This window comes from Dromiciops gliroides, chromosome 3 (assembly GCF_019393635.1).
Source record: "Dromiciops gliroides isolate mDroGli1 chromosome 3, mDroGli1.pri, whole genome shotgun sequence".
Lineage (NCBI taxonomy): Eukaryota > Metazoa > Chordata > Mammalia > Microbiotheria > Microbiotheriidae > Dromiciops > Dromiciops gliroides.
In genome coordinates this window covers 226713189-226734631 of record NC_057863.1, presented here as the reverse complement: position 1 = coordinate 226734631, position 21443 = coordinate 226713189, and the positions used below count along the sequence as shown (strand labels likewise).

Sequence of the window (21443 nt, the reverse complement as noted above, 5' to 3'; positions counted from 1 at the left end):
AGATAACATTTTAAAGCATTTAGCACAGTGCCTGGAACATAATAAGCCCTTTAAAAATGCTTGTTCCCTTTCCTTTGTCTGTGTATCACCTGAACTTCCAAAGCTACCTGTCTCTCCCCTTGCCCCCAGAGAATCATCTTTTACATCAAAGAATGAAGAAGGGAGAAATCCACTTGAACAAAAACAATCCACCTATCAGTGGAATCTGACACCATACTGAGCATAGTATTTCTGGAAAAATCATTCTTTGCCTTTTCCCCATGGATGGTGCAGCTATTTCAAGAAATGGTAGTTCATTCATGGCCCCTAGGTGGGGCAGTGGATCCAACACTATGCCTGGCATCAGGAAGGCCTGAATTCTAATTGGACATCAGACATTTATTAGATGTGTGAGAAAATAGCTATAAAAGTGCTTGGTACATAATAAGTACTACATAAATGTTAGCTATTCTATGTTATTATTCATATTCCCATGGAGACCCAGATCAAATTGTTTCAGGCAAAGGTCCACATGTTACGGCTCTTTTTTCGGGAGACTGGTAAAAGATGCTTGGGGATGGAGCTCATTGTACCAGAATGCAGGATGCTTAGAACAAGAAGTCAGGTAGAAGGCATGGACAGGGACACAATATTGTTCAGGCATCAGAGCTTCCCTGCCACCTCCCATTCGCATTTAGTGTTTTGCCTGCCCATGTCAGGAGTCACAGTATGTCTTGTGGGGTCTTCTGGTGACATCCTAGGCCACCATTTTCCTTTTGGGGGGAAGGTCCTCAAATTTTAATCTCATTATGTTGTGTCTTCCATACAGATACCTCCTATCTCCCACAACCACTGACAGCTCCAACAACCAGGGAGCCACAGGCAGGGAAGATAGAATAGTCAGTCCCCTGATGTCTGCTGCCCTTTTCCCCCCATCTCCTACCTCTCTCTGGGCTCTTAGGGATTTTTCCTGTCATGGGAGCAATATATGACTGCCTGGAGCCCTTAGCTACCTCCATTTTAGCACCTATGCTGTTCTAGCTCAGCCCTGGTCAACATTGAGGTTCTTCAAGTCACATGACTTGTTAGGGGAAAAAACACCCCATATAGTCCACAGTGGGCAAGCCTCTCAGAGGCCCTGTGTGAGGGTCAGGCCTCTTGAGGTGGACCTTGTGACAGCTGCTAGAATCTCATGAAAACAACTCCTACCTGATCATATGAAGCTGCTTCTCATGTGCTAAGTGTATTAACAATAAAACCTTTTGAAAAAAACAACACAACAACTTACCTGTGGGTTCACATTTGATCTGTGTACTGGAGATATGTGGGGGATGGAGTTGTTTGTGTGAGGGGTCTCTGGACCTGGGTTTTTTTTAAATTTCTATTTTATTTGGCCCCTCCCAAACACAAAAGCTTCATCTCCAAAGACTTATTATGTTCCTGATTCCAAAGGGCAGTTAGTAGGGAGAATGCTGTGATGTATCTTCCCTGGTGGGTATCCTGCCCTGTCTTCTTCTGATCTCTGGGCTCCCTTTGGGTCCTAGAATACCATGATAGCAGGAGGAATTATCCCTTACCTTCCTCTGTGCTCTGTTCTGTCACAGGTCAAGGAACTCAGTGTGGGTCCAAGTGTGTGCAGGATGTGTCCTGAGCCAGATGAACTACACATAGTGGCCACTGATAGGAAGGAGAATTCACTGAAGGAAAGGAGCATACAGACATCATTCCAGGAGCCCTTATTCAGAGCTAAGAATGTCCATAATGACTGAATCTCTAGGTTCCCATCTTGACCAAGACATTTAATTCCTCTCAGGGTCACAGAAGATTGTCACATGTACCAGATACCACCAGGTACAAGCATAATGACCCAGCCTCCCCACAGCAGGGGCCTGTGCTGGAAACCACCCATGGAGAGTATGCCCTGATGTCAATGACCCTCACTTCAGGGGTCCGTGGTCATGGGGAGCACCCATGGACAGCTAGCATAAACTCACCTTTGGCGAGGGCTCCTGGTGTGCTGCTGAAAGGGTCTGGCAGGCAGTGTTCTGGGGGCTGCAGTGCCAGCTGATTCAGCCCATTTGTGGCTCTTGCGGCCTGCACTGAGTTGTGTGGGGACATTAACTTTGGGAACTTCCAAGACTGGAGCACAGGGTTTATCTCAAGTCACAGCTGAATTGTCTCATCTTGTCTGGCAAGGACAACTGGGAAGTTGAGCCTGCCCCACCCCCTCTGAAGTAGCAGAAACTAATGAGTTATGAGATTCCTTGAGGTCTGGGGTTGCTGGGGCCAAGGGGAGGCAGAGATGCCTGGGTCCCAGCCTGGGGGAAGAAGAAGCAACAGTGGCTGGGCAGCCCCTCACCCTCTTTTGTTCCTCCTTTGAAAATAAAGAAGTCACCACCCGAAAATCCATTTTATTTGATTTTTTTTTTTTTGCGGGGCAATGGGGGTTAAGTGACTTGCCCAGGGTCACATAGCTAGTAAGTGTTAAGTGTCTGAGGCTGGATTTGAACTCAGGTACTCCTGAATCCAGGGCCAGTGCTTTAACCACTGCGCCATCTAGCTGCCCCTTTATTTGATTTTTAATGAACAAGCAGTTACTTTCTCTCCTTGTTGTTGTTGTTCAGTCTTGACCTAATCTTCGTGACCCCATTTGGGGTTTTCTTGGCAAAGATACTGGAGTGGTTAGCCATTTCCTTCTGCTCCTTTTACAGATAAGGAAACTGAGGCAAACAGGGTGGAAACAGGTCTGCCCAGGGTTAGACACCTAGTAAGTATCTGAGGCCAGATTTGAACTCAGGAAGATGAGTCTTCGAGACTCCAGGCCTGGCACTTTAGCCAGTGCTCCACCTATCTGTCCCACTTTCTCTCCTATTCACCCCCAATTGAAAAGAAAAAGAAAACCCTTGCTACAAATATGCATAGTCAAGTCAAACAACTTCCCACATTGTCCTTGTCCAAAAGTTTTTCTCCCATTCTGCAGTTGGAATCCACTGTGACTTCTTGGACAAAGGGAGCTCTGAGTGAAGAAACTCCCTTTCCTTCTATAAGCAAGTCTGCACAATTGACAGACAGTCTTAGAGGGTGACCTGGAAAATGAAGAAGTGACTGCCCCAGGACTAGACAGCCAGTAGGTGTTAGAGGTGGTACTCAAACTCAGCCCTTCCTGAGTCTCAGGCCAGCTTTGTAGCCATTGCTCCCCTATTCCTCTGACACTGGCAGGAATAAGTGGAATAAAGAACAGCCCTACCACCTGGAGCTCCTAGCAGAGATGGCACTTTGAGAAGGCACAGCAAATATTTCAACAGCCCAGGAACCCAGGAAAGACAAAAGGAAAGGAAGTGAAGACTGCACTTGCTCAAGCTATTTCCTGGACCTGGAATCCCCCCACCCCTCACCCACTGCATTTCTACTATTGTTGAAAATCTCTTTCAAGTGTTACTTCTCCATGAACCCTTCCCTGATTTCCCCATCAGTAGCAATCTTTCCCCATCGAGTTCACATTTTACATGGTCTGGAGCCTCTCAGTTTCTCTGGTAATATCATGGATTAGGTATCTATCAACACTTTCCTAGACTGTGGACTCATGGGGACAGGAGCCATGCCTTATGAAACTCTGGCCCTCCCCAGCAGCAGAGTACTCTCCAGGTGCTAGACACTTCATAACATCAGTTGAATTGCCATGTTAATGAATGAATGAATGAATGAATGAATGAATGAATGAATGAATGAATGAATGAATGAATGAAAGCCTTGAACAAAAGGTTACTGAGACCAAGGCCCATTTTCTTACAAACCTATGGGTGTTTAGCCTAAAAGCTTCCCCCAAGCTTGCAAAGTGTATCCATGCTCCTGGATGTGCCCAAAGTTTAATAGTAACCATATTTGTAGACTTCGGCTCTGATGCCAGCACCCTCTTATTTCGGGTTATTTGGGACAAAATGAGACACTCACGAGTCACTGAAACATTGAACAAAGGAGGGGGTTTAGGCAGTTAAGTGGCCCAGTAGATAGAGAGCCAGCCCTGGAGTCAGAAGGACCTGAGTTCAAATGTGGCCTCACACATTAAACTACGTGACCCTAGGCGAGTCACTTAACCCTGTTTGCCTCGGTTTACTCATTTGCGAAATGAGCAAAAGAAGGAAATGGCAAACCACCCCTATATCTTTACCAAGAAAACACTAAATGGCATCACAGAGAGTCAGACATGCCTAAAATGACATAACAACAACAACATCAACAACAAGCGTTACCCAAGACTGGTCAGTGGCAAAACTGAAATGGATGAAATTTATCTTTAGTGCTCCCACTGCACATTTCTCCTTGTTATTGCCCTCTATTGGCTATAAAGGCAACTTAGTGATATAATAAAGTATTGGGCCTGTAATCACCTTATGTTCTCTATTCAAATATGGCCTCTGACTCTTTACCAGCTAAGTGACCTTGGGCAAGTCATTTCACTGCTAACTGCCTCGGTTTCCTCATCTCTAAAGTGAGGATAATAAAAGCACCTACCTTATCTCTCAAGCTTGTTGGGAGGATAAAATGAGATATTTATAAAGTGTTTTGCAGAACTGAAACACATATAAATGCTTACTATATTATTTACATTCAGGTATTATCTACCTGTGAATGATTATCCTTTCTATGATACTTTGAATCTATTCTCTTCATTATGCCTTTCCTCCTTTTGCCCTTTCATCAGTATTTAAGTCATATGATTCCTATTTCCAGATAACCTGATAATCATGTGCTAAAATGAAGTTTAGTACTAATGCTTATGCATTTATCTCCTCTGATTAACATATTTCGACTTTGAGATCTTTGGGAGATATATTGCTTTATTCCAAAGGATTAACTTTAATAATGGTCATCTCAGGGGGCAGCTAGGTGGTGCAGTGGATAAAGCACCAGCCCTGGATTCAGGAGTTCCTGAGTTCAAATCCGGCCTCAGACACTTGACACTTACTAGCTGTGTGACCCTGGGCAAGTCACTTAACCCCCATTGCCCGGCAAAAAAAAAAATTAAATAAAAAAAATAATGGTCATCTCAGGCACTGTTTCTGTTTAATAGCAGAGATATTTTAATTTTAGGCAGGAGTATGCCAAAGGCAGCTTGATCTGGCTCTTAAGAGCTGATAATTAAAATTTCATTTATTGAGCATTTATACCTCAGAAGGTAGCAGACACCAACAGACTTACAGACCAAAGCTTCATCAGCACTTGATTTGTTATTTTGTTGATTTCTACACTTAAAAAATTTATAGGGGGCAGCTAGGTGGCACAGTAGATAAAGCACCGGCCCTGGATTCAGGAGGACCTGAGTTCAAATCCGGACTCAGACACTTGACACTTAACTAGCTGTGTGACCCTGAGCAAGTCACTTAACCCCCATTGCCCCTTACAAAAAAAAAGAAAATTATAGTGAAAATATTAATATTCATGACACCTCATAATTTTTCCCCAAAGAGCCAGTTATTAAACATATACCAGCACCCCTGAAGTATATGCGGGAAGGAGGGGGGGATTTAGTATTTCTTAGATCCCATCATTTAGGTAATCACCTACATGGAGGATTAGCCTTGACTCCAGTCAATTTCATAGGACTAGAATGAAATGTTATGGGGTATGTTTTCTTGAACAAGTGATTCTCTCAAATACATGGGAAGATCTCAGATTGCCTGCTACAGAGTAAATGTTCTGGGAGACTAGAATAAGCATAATCGGGGCTGCCTGCTTATTTATTGTCCTGGAAGCAAAGGAAACATGTCCATGGCTTCATAGTTCTCGAGAGTAGTGCAACCCTTCTCCCTGGCCCAGCTGGAGGACCTTCCTAAGGAGGCACTGACAGGCAGTGGCATTTCCTGTGCATAAGAACAAAGTCCCCTGGACCATAGGGCATTGAGCCTATCCTGATAGATCAGAAACTCTCTGTTCTTGTTTCCTATGCACTTTATCTACTACTGACCTTTCCTTTTGGTTCCTTGGAAATGTTTCCTAGATCTCCCTTCCTGACATATTGTCCTTTCATATTATTTTTTCTCCTCCTTCGAGCTCCTTGCTCTATTTGACTTCTTGTAAGACCTTGACTGACTGTGAACTGTCATAAACATCAGAGATTTCAAGCTGAGAACAATCTTTATCCCATCCCTGACAACCTCCAGTATCATGGGAGTTCCCACAGACTACAATGTTGACAATTTTTCTTCCTTTTATGGGTTCTTATCTTGGGATCCATTGACTACTGGGATTCATGGTTAGATTTCAGTAGGTGAGGCAGCTTGGTGGCACAGTGGATAAATCACCAGCCCTGGATTCAGGAGGACCTGAGTTCAAATCCAGCCTCAGACACTTGACACTTACTAGCTGTGTGACCCTGGGCAAGTCACTTGACCCTCATTGCCCCACACAGAAAAAGATTCCACTAGGTGCATAAACATGAAGGGGGGGGGGGGATCATGTGTTTATTTCCATTAACTTCTAGCTGAAATTAGCATTTAATTATACATTTTAAAAAACTATCCTGAGAAGGAATCCATTGGTATCACCAGACTACTAAAGAGGTCTATGATACACACACAAAAAATGTCTTTCTGTCCATTGTTCTATAGAGAGCCCTAAGGGAGAGCAAGAGATGCTCACAGCTGTCCTCAGTAATGTCAACAGCTGCTAATGGAAAACAATGACTTCCAAGATCAGCTGATTGCTGGCAAAAAAGAAAAAACAAAATCTAGCTAAAGTTATGTAGGACTGTGACCTTCATCAAAGGTTAAAGTCCTACAGGAAAGGATGTGTTTCCTCTCTGAGTGGCCTGAGGTAGTTCTTAGAAATTTGTGGGACATTAAAACACATTTACTGGTCAAAAATGCAAAGCTTCTAATAAGGCCAATCACTTGGGGTTTATGACCTTGAGATATATGCATGGACTTAATGACAGAACATTATGTGTTGAAGAAAGATATCATCCAATTACTATATTGGTAACACCTAATAAAGCAAAGATGCTGCTGGTAAAGACTACAGGTAGAAGAAACCAAGTTGGGAGTTTTAAGGAATGTGGACCAATAGGAAGGCAACATCAGAAGCATGTAAGCACAGATCCAGGCAGAGTAGGAGGTGATACAAGATGTTAATGCACACCTAAGCCCTCAGGTGAGGGCTAAGAGAAGAAAGCATGACCAAATGTTAGGAGTGTGAGAAACAGGTGCAGACCACCTTCTCAAAATAAATTCTTTCAGAGGCAACTTTGGTATGACAAAAGCATTTTATTATATTCTCATTAGAATGGGCACCCGCAGTAAAACCAATTAGTGAGTGCCAATGCTAAGTGTGCTCAGCCTGTATTTATCCTAAGCCCTGACTTGGTAAGTCCCTCCCCTGAGTTACTATATGTTGCTAGGCTCAGGTTCACAATCTTCCCAGAAGAGTTCTAACTAAATTGTCCTTGATATGTTACCCCTCCCATCCACATACACCTTCATACAACCCATAATCGAAAATGGTGTGGAGATTTTAGACATGGGAGAAGTTAATATTCATAAGTCTATTAAGCAAGTACAGTAGTGAATAGGACTGAACTTTTACCTACTTTTACTAGAGCACTGGTGAGTCAGCTCAGATTAGTTTTTATCAATTCTTCCTCTAACCCTGAAAAACTTAACTTTTCTTAAATTCTTGAGTTGACCTGGTTTACTAGATAATATTGCCTTGCTGTTCCGCATATGGGCATACTTTTCCCTGAGAAGAGTCCACTGCTTTAACAAGTTGTTACTGTATCTCTCAGGTATTGTATATTTTTTAAGGTATTCCTCAATTTATTTTGGGTGCTCCATTTTCTTAGCATATAAAGTTCTTATTGTTCTTTTTATTTCTGATTTTGCTGCCAGTTCACCTTGTTTATTTGTTATTTGGCTTGTTTGATTTTCTGCCCTCTTATTAATTAGGTTGGCTTAAGTTTTATCTGTTTTGTGAGTATATTCAAAGACTCCTTTTAGTTCTGTTTATCATTTCTATAGCAGTTTCTAATTTATTCATTTCTCTTTTAATTTTCAACATCTCCTTTTTTCTGCTTATTTTGGCTTTATTTTTTGAGCCTGTAAATGGTGATTTATATAGAGTTATTATTATATCCTGCAACTTTGGAGAAATTATTAATTTTTTTCAATTTCCTTTTATTGACTCTCTAGGGTTTGCTAAGTAAACCATCATATTGTCTGAAGCAGCCTCTTTTCCATTGAACTCTTTCTTCCTCTGAGGTTTCAAGACTGTTCCTCCTGTGAGGTACAATAACAGGTTGATATTGTAGTGGACTCTTCTCAGAGAAAAGCATGCCCATATAAGGAATAGCAAGGCAATATTATCTAGTAAACTAGGTCAACTCAAGAGTTTAAGAAAAGTTTTTCAGGGTTAAAGGAATAATTGATTAAAAAAAAAAGTTTGAGCTGACTCTCACTAGTGCTCTAGTAAAAGTAGGTAAAAGTTCAACCCTAGTCACTACTGCGCTTGCTTAATAGACTTATGAATATTAAATTCTCCTCCCATGTCTAAAATCTCCACCCCATTTTCGATTATGGGTTGTATGAAGGTGTATGTGGATGGGAGGGGGTGGAGAATCTAGTTAGAACTCTTCTGGGAAGATTGTGAACCTGAGCCTAGCAACTTATAGTGACTCAGGGGAGGGACTTAGGATAAATACAGGCTGAGCACACTTAGCATTGGCACTCACTAATTGGTTTTACTGTGGGTGCCCATTCTCATGAGAATGTAATAAAAAGCATTTGTCATACCAAAGTCGCCTCTAAAAGAACTTATTTTGAGAAGGTGGCTTTCACCTGTTTCTCACAACAATAAATTCAAAATGGGTAGAGGACATGAATATGAAGGAAATACTATAAAAATTAGAAGAGAATCAGATCATATATCTCTCACAGCTATGGGTACAATATGTGTTCTTTAATTATAATTTTTTCAATGAAAAAAATCCATCTGCTCTACCTTTCAACACTTCTCTCCCCATTGAAAAAGAAAGCAAACCCCTTGTAAACATTCATAGTCAAGGAAAAATAAGTTCGCACATTGACTGTATCCAAAAATCTGTTTCAGTTTGCACCCTGAGTCCATCATCTCTAAGATAGTGTGTTTCATCATTAGTCCTCTGCAATCATACTTGGTCATTGCATTGGTGAGATTTCTTTAGTCTTTCAAAGTTGTCTGTCTTTACATTTTTATTGCTATTGCATAAGTTGTTCTAGCAAATGTTAATATTAAGGAAATAAGAGATAGAGACAATTAGGAAAAAAATAGAAAAATTTGGTTACATAAAATTGATAAGCTTTTCCACAAAGAAAATCAGTGCATCTAGGTTTTGAATCAGAGCATCTGAATGAGAAAAACATTTGTATCAAATTTCTCAGATAAACATTTATATACAAAATTAATTTGCAACTGTTACAGGGGCAGCTAGGTGGTGCAATGGATAAAGCACCAGCCCTGGATTTAGGAGTACCTGAGTTCAAATCTGGCCTCAGACACTTGACACTTACTAGTTGTATGACCCTAGGCAAGTCACTTAACCCCCATTGCCCCACACACAAAAAAAAACTTATTACAAACATAGAGATGTGTATATTACACACATATAAATACACATATGTGGGTATACATATATATATGCATATATGTACACCTAAATCTATTTATACATATGCTTCAATATATGTATATATCCTCTGATCACCATATATACATAATATATTCTAATCATCTCCTCATTGGCTTGGAGTTGGGAAACAGGTTTGCACACACTTCCAATGGCAACATACCTTCATGCCAGCCAGACACACATGCACACAAAAGCCACAGAGACACAAAGTACAACCCTCCCTTGCAGACATGTACAGACACAGAACACAGTGACCCAAGAAACACATGCTCCAACACAGAAACAACCCATTCACAGAAGACTCTCCCACAAGATGAAGGAGATGTGACGCTTCCTTCCACATGCTTCCCACCCCCAGCAGTTTTCTCTGGAAACTGTAGCTCCCAGGCACCTCAGCACCCCCCTCCTGGCACCAAGGTGGGGGTACACGAGAGGGGGGTGGTCAGAAGAGACATTGGCTGCTCTCCTTGTTTTCTGATTTCCAATGTCAACCTGACTGGCCCCTGAAGCAAGACAGAAATGGGGATGGTATGTCTGTTCCCAAAGTCACCTTAGATACCCTCACTCCCAAGTCATTATTTTAAAACATAAATTCAAAACTGAAACCAGTAAAGGAATCCCCCAAAAGGGTCTGGGGCATCCCTGGAGTGACACAGGCAAAACCCACCCAGTTACAAGTACACCTCCCAGGAGCCATCTAGCAAATGTTCACAGAAGTGGGGAAGGGGACAGGACTCTACCCAGGATTCTTTCCCCTGCTTTGGGCAGGGAAGAATGAGTCTGTTCTACCAGCTCTCCCCCCCCTGCCAAACCCCCACCCTCCACCCCCCACCCCTGACATTTCCAGGCTGAGTTCAATTGCCTTTGAAGTCCCTCTTTGGTAAGGTAGAGGGCCAGGGAATATCGCGGTTTTTTATGTGATTTGTGGCACATGATGGGGACAATGCAGGCTAAGGGGCCCACCTTAGCTGGAAAGGGTCCTTCAACAGTTCACTGGCTGTGGCTCTCTAGGCTGGGTCCTGTACCAGTAGTCCATCCAGGAAGCACTTCAGGGAGGGAGCAACCTTGTGAAGGTTTTTCATCCTGGGGGGCAGGTTGTCCTGGTCATGGTATTCAAGGGTGGCTCATTTAAATAAGGGGTCTCCCCATCTACCATTTCAATGACCATTACTCCTAGGGATCATAGGTCCACCTCTGGCCCACAGGGCAGACAGAAGATGAGATGGGAAGCCATCCAGTAGGGGGTGTCCAGCAGGGATTTCCTCCTACCTACCTTTCTGTTAACTTGGACTCAGAAGACAGAGTTGGGCAGGGGCAGCTAGGTGGCACAGTTGATAAAGCACCTGGGCCCTGGATTCAGGAGGACCTGAATGCAAATCCAGCCTCAGACACTTAACACTTACTAACTGTGTGACCCTGGGAAATTCACTTAACCCTCATTGCCCCGCCCCTGCCCCCCCAAAAGAAGAAGCCAGAGTTGGAGAGCTTCACCCTCCAGTCTTAGTTCAGCAGGACTGAATTGTTCTTAATGTTCCAGTGATGTATATCATGGTATAGAATACAGACAGAACATTCAGAATAGCAAAGCACACAGCAACAAAGTGTTCCTAATTCATCCTAGTGTGAGTGGCAATGTCTATTAGGGGTCCCCCTTCCAGCAATTCCATGGCCACCCAGAACTCATCCCTAACCAGGTAGTTTTTGTACATCTCTACCACATTCTCACGCTAGTCTTCTCCCACCATGACCACCTCATTAAAGAGGAACTCTGGTTGCTGCTGCTTTCAGATGTCCATCTCACAGTAACTAGTTAGCCTGTTTCACACAGTGAAGATACACAAAATGCCAGTGGAACTCTCACCAATCTTGATGAAATTGTTCAGGCAGGATAGAGGTCACCAGAGTCTACCACAAGGTTCAATGCATCTAGGAACTGTTCATGGGACACCTTGGGCAAGCAGTATCTGGATTGGGGCACAGCAGGCCAGGCTAAAGGGGAATAGGAATGGACAGGAGAGGCCAGATAGGGTTCTGAGGTGTGTGAGCTCAGGATACTTTAAACAGAGGGCTTTGGGCCCCAGGTAGCACAGGGCAGTGGCCAAGGAGTGTGGAGGGAGGCCTCCTAAGAAGGGACCAGTAGGCAAAGAAATATGGGGTCTTGGGGCTCTTTGTGGGATGTCACTATGAACACAAGGGTATGTGTTACAAGTATCATCTTCTCATGTAGGAATATAAACAGTTTAACCCTTTAATATCCCTTACGATTTCTTTTTCCTGTTTACCTTTTTATGCTTTTCTAGAGTCTTGTATTTGAAAGTCAAATTTGATATTCAGCTCAGGTCTTTTCATTAAGAATGCCTGAAAGTTGGGGGCAGCTAGGTGGGACAATGGATAGAGCACTGGCCCTGGATTCAGGAGGACCTGAGTTCAAATCCAGCCTCATACACTTGACACTTAACTAGCTGTGTGACCTTGGGCAAGTCACTTAGCCCCAATTGCCTCACCAAAAAAAAAAAAAAGAATGCCTGAAAGTCTTCTGCTTCATTTAATTCCTATTTTTTCCTCTGTACTCAGCTTTTTCTGGGTAGGCAATTCTTGGTTATAATCCCAGTTTCTTTGCCTTCTGGAATATCATATTCCAAGCCCTCTGATCCTTTAATGTAGAAGCCACTAAATCTTGTGTTATCTTAACTGTGGCTCCATAGTACTTGAATTGTTTCTTTCAGGCTGCTTGCAATATTTTCTCACAAGGGTGTATGTTTAAAGGCTTTATATTTTCTCACAAGGGTGTGTGTTAAAAGGCTTTAAGGCTAATGACTTCACCCCACATCATGGACCTGGGGGTGGTGGGGTCCAAACATCAGGCCCCCAATGGGGATTGTTTGTCCCTGGGTGGTGGGGACTCCTTGGCTGGCCCTGCTTCAGGCTCCATGGTCTTTGAATCCAACTATGTGGTTCCAAACCTCTGCAAGACCCTTTTCCCTAAACTCTGGTTGTCCTTTCTCCTGGGCCTGGGCATGGCCCCCTGTCCCCTTGGCCTCAGTCAACCCATTCTCTTGATGACATGAGGCTGGAGGACCAAGGAGGGACTGGGGACAGCTATCTTGCTGCTGAAGGGAGTTGGATCAGGTTATAGGCATGTTCTCTATCTTATTCAACAGCAATGAGAATATCCCAACTTTCCAGCCCTTGTTCCCCAAAATAATGGTCTTATGGGCCCCATGCTGGCTGGCAGTGATACAGGCTGGGTCAATGAGGGGTTTGGGCTGTGGGTCCTCTCTGAAATGAGCCTCTACCACTGATAATGGAGCCCTGTGGACTTCTGGTGGTCAAAGCCCACATGTACTGGAGTGCTCAGAGTTGGATGGTTGAGATATATAGCCTCTGTGTCCTCTTCCCACCCATGGTACATAGACCATTGTCACCTCCTCCCAGATACCAGGCCTTGCCACCCATCTACGTCACTGACCCTCCTAGGGCTCAGTTGACTCTCAGCTTACCCAAGCCATAGTACCCACCACCATGTTGAATTCCACATCAGCATCCCCAGACTTTTTTTTTAAGTATTGCTCAACTTTACTGAATTTTTTCTTTTCTTCCCATTTTTCTTTTTTCCTAAATTTAAAATACATTTTCTTATGAGAAAGGGGGAGTGAACACTTATGTATACTTGAATATGCCAGGCACTGTGTGAAGCACTTTACAAATATTATCTCATCTGATCCTCACAATAACTATACAAAGGCGGGTGCTGTTATACCCATCTTATACTTGAGGATACAGACAAACAGATGTTAAGTGACTTGCCCACAGTCACACATCTAACAAATGTCTGAGGCTGGATTGGGACTCAGGTTTTCCTGACTCTAGGCCCAGAACTCTAACCCTTGAACTACCTTGCTGTCAGATGTCTCTTTGTAACAGGAGAAGGTGAGAGATATTGGGAAAAATTTTAGGGCTGTAAAAATTTATAAAAAAGTTTTTTTTTAAAAAAAAGACAATAAACATAAAGGATTCTGACAGTGTTTAAACTCTGTTACTCGAAAAGCACACAGAAATTGAAAGAAAAATAAAATATTCCATGGATAAACCTCCATGGTATAGTAAGGTTTTGGAAAACCAGATTTATTACAAAAGAAATGAACAAGCATGTGGACCCCAAAGAGTTCCCAGTCCTTACAGAGGTTAGCTTATTCATGGCAGAACAAACAAAAGGAGGAAGAGAAAAGAGGAAGGGGCCTGGCATGGGAGGGAAAAGGTTCAGTAAAGGTGGTAAAAGGACAAAAAGGGAAGGAGCAAGACAATAGCACAGGCCTCATTCTTTTCCCTGGGAAGCACAAGACCAGGGCTTCTTAAACTTTTTCCATTGTCGAGCCAATAAATGTTTGCAGGATCCCAGATATATAGGTATAGAAAATGGGTATACATAACTTGTTATTGTTGCCAAACTTTTAACAACCCCCATATTCAGTTACACGATCTCATATGGGGTTAAGTCCCCCAGTTTAAGAAGCTAGGCACCAGACTATGAAGATAGGAGAATATGCTTATCTGCAAAGGATGCCAGCTGCTCAAGCAGTTACCCAACATGCCACAGACTGGCTGGTGCCTTTCTTGTCTCCCAAGGACACAGAGGGAATCCAGCTTGGGGGTACAAACAAATTATGTCAGGTACAGTGTGGAAGGACTTCTTCCTTGACACATTCAGGGCCTCCTGCATGCTCTGAGTCTAGTATTTCTGGAAAATATGGCAACTCAAACAAGTTGAGGGGGATGCCTCAACAGCCTTTAATAGTATCTGTGCAGGTTGGTAGCATAAGGTAAAGGAAAAGAAAAACCATCTAAACCATCTAAACCATCTAAACCATCTAAACCATCTAAACCATCTTGTATGGCCCTCAGCCTTGGAAAATGTTCATTGCATGAATTTTCCAGCAGCTCCCTTTCTCCTCTCTCTGGGCATAACTTATTCTCTCATTACTTAGAGTATTTCCTTTGGCTCTGCTCCTACTAAACAAGACTTATGAATACCCATGGAGAAAGGACCAGAAAACTAAGGCAATTATGATTTTAAATGAAATTAATGGCTAACTCCTTGATAGAAATCTGGGGAAGGAAACTAGAAGCATCCTCAGTTGGTAGTGAACAGGTTGCTCCAGGCTGGGATGGCCAGAAATAGTCCAGAGATGTGCCCCATGAATGGGCTAGAGCAGCTCAACCTTGAAGTACCCTCTGGTGGCTTGTGTAAATGTTGTTACTCTAAACGAGACAACTAGGTGGTGCAGTGGATAGAGCACTGGCCCTGAAGTTGGAAGGACCTGAGTTCAAATCTCACCTGAGGCACTTACTAGTTGTGTGACCCTGAGCAAGTCACTTAACCACAATTGCCTTAAACATCCAGGGCTACCTCCAGAGTTCCTGATAACATATCTTGCCACTGGACCCAGATGGCTCTGGAAGAGAGAGTGAGTCTGGAGACTTTGCACAGCCCTCCCTCACTTAAATCCAGTTCAGTGCAAGTCATGATATCTGTCATGGTCTTCTTTGAGATTGGAGCACGAAATAACAACAACTACTACTACTACTACTGCTACTTTAAGCAGACATTTCTGAAACAATGCCCTTCTTTATGACCGAAAAAAAATCTTGGTTTTACATTGTGTACACTGATGCTTTACATAAAAAGGAGCATTGAGTTCAGACTGAGTCTCTACTACAGATCCCTTAACACAATCATAATCTGTGACTGGTCCTTTATGTCACTGATCTCAAATTGTGCTGATTTGTTGAGACATGACTGGAGTTTTCACTAACCTGGATGTGAAGCAGACATTCAACTGAATACAAAGAGAAATTCCAGGCCTTTTTCAGATAATTTGACCAGTCTTGACAGCATTCTGGTTCTCCACATCAGTTCATAGGATCAAGAGCATGTGGTAGATACTTCATAAGTGTTTATTGAATGGATGAATGAATCTATTTAGGATCATAGATATAAAAGAGGCCTCAGAGGTCATTTGGTTGAACTTCCTCATTTTACACAAAGAGACTGAGGCACAGAGAGGTAAAAATATCTGCCCACATTCACACAGGTAGTCAGGAGCAGAGAGAAGATTTGAACCCACTACTTTGGTTTTTTTCTTATAAACAAAATTTTTAATAAAAGTATTGTATTATTTTCCAATTACATGTAAGGATAGTTTTGAACACTTGTTTTCATTAGATTTTTAGTTCCAAATTTTTCTCCCACCCTCCTTACCCTCCCTCCTCCCCAAGACGGAAAGCAATCTTCATTAGTCATATTGTGAAAGAATCAGAGTACAAGGAAAAAAACCTCAAAAACAAATAAGAAGAAAGGGGGGAAAAACAGAAGTAGAAACATTATGGTTCAATCTGCATTCATAATCCATAGTTCTTTTTTCTGGCTGTTGAGAACATTTTCCATCATGAGTTCCTTGAAATTATGTTGGATAATTGCACTGCAGAGAAAAGCCAAGTTTATCACAGTTGTTCATCACACAATGTTGCTGTTACTGTGTACTATGTTCTCCTGTGAACCCATTACTTCTAAGTCCAAATCCAGTGCTCTTCTGACTGCATCATGCCATGACTATCTTCTTCTAATACCTCTCAGATTCAGAAATAGTCATGTAGCTCAAGGGCATTCTTATATGTCCCATGGATTAAGGAATACATTCAATTAGCTTAAGTTTTGCTATCATGATAGACTCGAAATGCCCTTTTAAAAAAAATCAGTTCCTTGAAGTATTTTTTTATTTATATGGCAACATCTTAAAGTATTGAGAAATTATTTTTAAAGTACTTAAATTATATAAAAAAGACCCACTAGGAAAAATGCTATCCATCTCCAGAGAGAAAGAAATCATGAACTCTGAGTGTAGATTGAAGCATATTTTTTCACTTCATTTTTCTTGTTTTTTTAAGAACATAGTCTGGGGCAGCTAGGTGGCACAGTGGATAGAGCACCGGCCCTGGAGTCAGGAGTACTTGAGTTCAAATCCGGCCTCAGACACTTAACACTTACTTGCTGTGTGACCTTAGGCAAGTCACTTGACCCCAATTGCCTTACTAAAAAAAAAAAAAAAGAACATAGTCTGGGGCAGCTAGGTGGCGCAGTGGATAGAGCACCGGCCCTGGATTCAGGAGGACCTGAGTTCAAATTTGGCTTCAGACACTTAACACTTACTAACTGTGTGACCCTGGGCAAGTCACTTAACCCCAATTGCCTCACCAAAAAAACAAAACAACAACAAAAAAGGAACACAGTCAACATGGAAATGTTTTTTATGTCTTCACATGTAAATTGGGTACCATTGCTTGCTTTCTTAGTAGGTGGGTAAGGGGTTGTATGGAGGGAGAGTAAAATTTAGAACTGAATTTAAACATTGCACTGGCACTGTCTATACTTGCTATGCCATTGCCTGGCAAAACTATAGAGTCTGAAGGACATGACTACTGAAGCTATGGGTGATGCATCCTGTTTTCTCTTATTGTGGAGGTGCTACGTGCCCTTCACAGGATTGGGGATTTGCTCCTTGTCTTGAGACAGGATTGACTTTTCTGTGTTTCTTAAACAACCAGATCCTACTCTAGAGTAGTCTATGTGCATTATCAGGAGTAGGCTGTCCTACTTGGGCTCTGGCTCTAGGCAGGTCAGTAGTGTGTGATGATTATTTTCCTCCTTACACAGAACACTCTGTCTTCCACCTCTCCCTCCTCTTCTCCACTTTGTAGAACCATACAATTTCTATTTTTTTGTCTTTCTTTTTTGTGGTTTTTCCTTTTTGCTCTGATTCTTCTTTCACAACATGTGATTGTACATATATAACCTATATCATATTGCTTGCTGTCTTGGTGAGGGGGGAAGCAAGGGCAGGGAGGGAGAAAATTTTGAAACTAGAAATCTTAAAAAAACAAATGTTGTAAACCATCTCTACATGGAACTGGAAAATAATAAAATACTTTTATGGAGGTAGGGTGGGGCAGCTAGGTGGCACACTGGATAGAGCACCGGCCCTGGATTCAGGAGGACTTGAGTTCAAATCTGGCCTCAGACACTTATCACTTACTAGATGTGTGACCCTGGGCAAGTCACTTAACCCCAACTGCCCAGAAAAAAAAAAGTGGGGGGGAGTGTTCTGCAATTTCTACTATGGACAGCTGATTGGCAATAAACTTGCCAAGCCAGCCACAGCCTGTTACAGAATCAGCTTCTAGAGCTTCAGATAGATACCAGGAGTTAGCAGAGAGCCACAGATATATAAAATGGTTAGTCAGTCAATAAAAATTTATCAAGTGCCTATGAGACATATAGCAAGATTGAAACCCAGATCCTTTGGGGATACAAAGAAAGGCAAAAGACAGTCCCAAGTAACTCACAGTTTGATGGAGAAGCTAAGAGGCTAAATGTCATTTCAGTTCAATACAATTGAACAAGCATCATTTCATTTCAGGGCTTTTTTGTTTATTTGTTTGTTTTGCGGTGGACGGGGGGGGGGGGGCAATGAGGGCTAAGTGACTTGCCCAGGATCACACAGCTAGTAAGTATCAAGTGTCTGAGGCCAGATTTGAAATCAGGTCTTTCTGAATCCAGGGCGAGTGCTTTATCCACTGCACCACCTAGCTGCCCCTGTTTTGTTTTGGTTTTGTTTGGTTTTTTTTTTTCAGTTCAGGGGTAGTTAACCTAGGGCCCATGTACTCTAAAACATTTTTTGATGACTGCATCTCAATATAATTGATTTCCTTTGTAATTCTAGGTTATTTTATTTTGTGCATTTACAAACATTATTCTGATTTGGAGTCCATAGGCTTCACCAGACTGACACACAAAAAAGTTAAGAACCCCTGATTTAGTACCTACTATATGCAAAGAACCATGCCATATGTTGAGAATAAAAAATGAAAGGCTAAAAGATGAAAAATTGTACTGTCTTCCTTTCACTTCTATAATGTCTTTAATGATGTTTTTCATTCTATTCTCATACATGTCATTGTGATAAGTGACTTTCACCTAAAACAAAACTCGATTGGCCTTCCGAGCACTGACCTGTGTTCCCCGTTCATTTCCTGGATCCTAGGCACCCAAGACAGGGATATAGAGCAAGAATACCTGTAGAGGGGACATTTGCTGTCATCAGCAGTTAAGGGGATTTGTCAGAATTCATAGTGGTTTACATGATCTGATGGGACTTTTTTAAGAGTCAGACATGGCACTTTGTAGTTGACTGTGATTTCTGGAGTGCGTCTGCATCAGGGAGAGATAGGATTTAGCTAGAGTTACCCTAAGACAAGCCTGGCAAAATAACCAGTCAAGCCACCAGATGTGATACCAGGAGTTGATGTTTGCCAATGGCAATGTAAGAAAATGGGGAGAAGACTGAATGTGTTGAGCTGCAGTTTTTACCCCTGGTGATCTTTGAGATGTAGAATGTTTGGCAAGCACTCAACCACAAAAAGACTTTGGAACCATTTGTCCTTGATGTGAGGACAATGGGGAGATCTGGGAAAGTCAGAGGAAGGGGATTAGAAATTCAAGCTGTATAAGATTAGTTATGGTTTGCTCAGTCTATTAATGTGGTTATGTCGTACCTCCAATTTCATTTTGGTAAATTTCTTCAGTTTAAATTCCAAGTGAGTAAATTCTTTGGGGACACACTGAAAGGTTGAAGCAAGATTGGGGCACTAAGTACATGTGGTCCATCCATTTGAAGTTATGAATTTTGAGAAAATTATTCCATTAATCCTAGAGAACAGAAGGAAATCTAGAAAGTATACAGTCAGGACACTTTTAACTACCATGTTAAATTTTAAATATACTTTAAAACATAACAATAAGCAATACATAATAGAAATTCGTGGTGTCATTTTTTCTTTTCTTGTTTATTTTTTTCTTTTGTCTTCAATTTTCTTTGTTATTTTTATTTATGGACACATTTGTTGACTTCTGTCAAATTCATAATAATAAAAGGTATTTTTAATCTATCCCACTATATTTAAATATGAACCACTAAAGAAATGCAGGGGAATGGGAAGAACATCTAGTCATGCTTAGTTTCAGGAAGCTGAAAGTTCTTGTCCCCACTGTTGACTTGCAGAGATAATACTATATTTACTACATCCACAGCAGGTACTCCAAACCACTTCTTTGTAGAAACACTATACATGTGTGTGGTCACATGAGTGGTCACAGATAGGAAGGTATTGCCCCAAATAAAATGACTGACCAGTGAAAACTGGTGTGACTATGGCTTTAGACTGCTAGAATCCATGTATGTTATGCCAAGGTTAATAAACAAGAGACTAAATATTACCTATGACATAGATTCCTATTCTTCACTGAATTGGTATGATTAAATTTTAATGCCCAATATCCTTGTCCCTGATTCCTTACTCCTTACTATGCAATTAACCCCTCATTTCATAGTTTCCACCTATATTCCTATCTTCCCAATTGAATAACAGGGAAGTCTCCTATTGGTGCCAGCTGGCTCTTTATCTAAAACTCTATAAATCTGAGCCCTGATGGAGCTGGGTCTTTGGTTGAAGTGTGAAAGTTGTTGCAGAGTTCTACATCTGGAAGCCACCCCACTGTGTGCATCCTTCAATGAGGGCTGAGGGCAATGAGGGTGACACACCAGGACCATTCCCTATTTACATCTGTCCTCTTCTTCCCCTTGAGAGTACTAATAAAGTTTGGTTAGCTACTATCCCTGTGTTCTGCTACTCTTCATCCAAACTCTCTTAAATCACAAAAATTCAATAAATATTGATTTTTGTTAGTATATGTGTTTTGTGAGGCTTATAAAGCTCATTTATTTAGGTTTTAATCGATAACTGTTTATTAAAACTTTACTATGTGTCAGGCCTGTGTAAGGGTCTGGATATACAAGTAAGCAGAAAGAAATGATCCCTAACATCAAGTAGATTATATATGAGCTGGAGAAGAGAAGAAATATTATTAAAAATAAAACTTATACGGGATATTCAAATAAAATATATTAATATACACTTTATATTATATTGAAATATATACAGGATAAATTAGAATATACATTAAATTATTAGAATACATATTAATATTAACATATATACAGTCTAGATATAAATTCAATAAATACAAACCTAAAGGAAGTTGTTAAATGCAAGGTAATTTAGGAAGAAAGGCACCAAGAGGGGAAGAAACAGGAAAGATTTTAATACCAAAAAGAATCGCAATGGAATTTCAAAATACATGGCTAGTTCCATGGTTTAGGTCTTTAGCTTTTTTGTTAATAGTTCAATCAATCTTATATCATCCTGTTCCCCTCTACTCTATGTTTCAGCTAAACTGGATGTATGAATTATTCCCCTATTTCATCTGTCCAGTTTGTGGTGGATTAATTTGGAAATTGAATCTGGAGAAGTCACTGCTGTGCACAAGCCCTACAGAAGTTGGTCCCAAAGGCAGGCAGAATTGGTTGTAATGGAAGGAGAGTTGTAGAGAGTCACCTTCTAGCTCTACTGGGGTAGGGGGTGGGGAGGGACAGATAACTTCCTAATAATTAGAGCTGTTGTTGTTGCTCAGTCATTTCAGTTGTGTCCAAGCCTTTGTGACTCCATTTAAGGTTTTCTTGGCAAAGATACTAGAGTGGTTTGCCATTTCCTTCTCCAGCTCATTTTCAGAGAAGGAACTGAGGCAAACAAGGTTGAGTCACTTGCCCAGGGTTACACAGCTTATAAGTATCAGAGGCCAGACTGGAACTCAGGAAGATGAGTTTTCCTGACCTCAGACCCTGCTCTCTACCCA

The 21443-nt window shown here is 41.6% G+C and overlaps 2 pseudogenes; one reads left to right on the top strand and one right to left on the bottom strand.

Annotated features, from left to right (window-relative positions):
- Positions 1-1529: 1529 nt before the first annotated feature.
- Positions 1530-2217, top strand: LOC122747378 (annotated as a pseudogene).
- An 8128-nt stretch (positions 2218-10345) lies between these two features.
- LOC122747377 overlaps positions 10346-21443 on the bottom strand; it is a 37259-nt pseudogene continuing 26161 nt past the window's right edge.